The sequence below is a fragment of the Haemaphysalis longicornis genome, unplaced genomic scaffold, assembly GCF_048455015.1.
Source record: "Haemaphysalis longicornis isolate Haplotype H1 unplaced genomic scaffold, Haemaphysalis longicornis Haplotype H1 scaffold_2, whole genome shotgun sequence".
In the NCBI taxonomy this organism is placed as follows: Eukaryota; Metazoa; Arthropoda; class Arachnida; order Ixodida; family Ixodidae; genus Haemaphysalis; species Haemaphysalis longicornis.
This window is the reverse complement of record NW_027526295.1, coordinates 212,148,739-212,149,964: the sequence shown is the minus strand read 5'-3', so window position 1 is coordinate 212,149,964 and position 1,226 is coordinate 212,148,739. Positions and strand designations below refer to the sequence as shown.

Sequence of the window (1,226 nt, the reverse complement as noted above, 5' to 3'; positions counted from 1 at the left end):
GGTACTTGGATGCACAATTTACAGAGACTGACTCACCCTTGAGTGCCCTCGTGGCGTGGCACAGCCATCAGTTGCGCTAGGTTGACGGGCCCTAAAAAATCCAAAACTTGGCGTACACTGTTGCGTTATATATTGAATCATAGCCAACGAACGTAGGAACAATTGTTATATCTTAAAATACCTGAAATAATTTTTAGTCTCGGTAAAAGTGCTGATTTGTGTTTTTCGTATACTTTTCTTGGGGGCTTTTTTCTGATTACTTGACGAATAAACTGTAAGTAATTGTAGCTTTAACAAAACTGCTGGTTTGTGTTTGGAAGAGCAATCTGTAAGCTACAATTTCATGCATACAAAGGCTACGTGTGTCCAGTAGCTCAAGAGAAAAAAAACGTTTTGTGGAACCACTTAAAATCGGCCGTTTTTCCGCCGTAACGAAAGAGTTAATACGACAAGCAAATCGTGCGCTTCCTGATAAGCACATTACAAAACAATGCATCCAGAGAAAAAATAGAACAAGCCGCCAGTGAGGTTCGAACTCACGACCGCTGGTTTACAAGACCAGCGCTCTACCACTGAGCTATGACGGCGACACTTTTCACGCTCTTAGAATCCTACCTGCTGTGAGCACGCTCACTAGAATCACGCCATTTCTTGTCACAGATGTGCAAATGGGTTCGAGAAAGAGGGCACGTGCCGACGGAACAACATGCGTTTCTTTCATCTGCATGTTAAAATACGCTTTAGGGAATTCTGAAACTACGGCCATGTGGCCTACCCAATCTTAATAAATATTATTCAATTCAATTCAAACTTGCCGCGGTGGCTCAGTGGCTAAGGCGTTGCGCAGCTGAGCACGAGGTCGCGGGTTCGATTCCCGGCCGCGGCGGCCGCTTTTCTGATGGAGACTAAAAGTAAAAACGCCCGTGTGTACGAGATTTCGGCGCACGTTAAAGATCCCCAGGTGGTCAAAATTAATCCGGAGCCCTCCACTACGGCGCGCCTCATCGCTTGCGTTGCGTTGGCGCGTTAAACCCTACAATCAATCAATCAATCAATCAATCAATTCAATTCAATTCCACCAGCTTTGATGGCTTCCGGATCCAGAGCAGTATGCATCACCAATGTCGGTGCGATATGCCAGACAACTTGCACAATTCGCCAACGACGTGTAAAAAAAATGCGTCAGAGAAATGTAAAAAAATCAAGAGCCGATCGGGATCAAACTT

The 1,226-nt window shown here is 45.1% G+C and overlaps 1 non-coding gene across 1 annotated transcript; it reads right to left on the bottom strand.

The window, feature by feature from the left end:
- Positions 1-515: 515 nt before the first annotated feature.
- Positions 516-587, bottom strand: Trnat-ugu (transfer RNA threonine (anticodon UGU)). Its single transcript has one exon. It is a non-coding gene; the product is annotated as a tRNA-Thr (tRNA).
- Between the last annotated feature and the right edge of the window lie 639 nt (positions 588-1,226).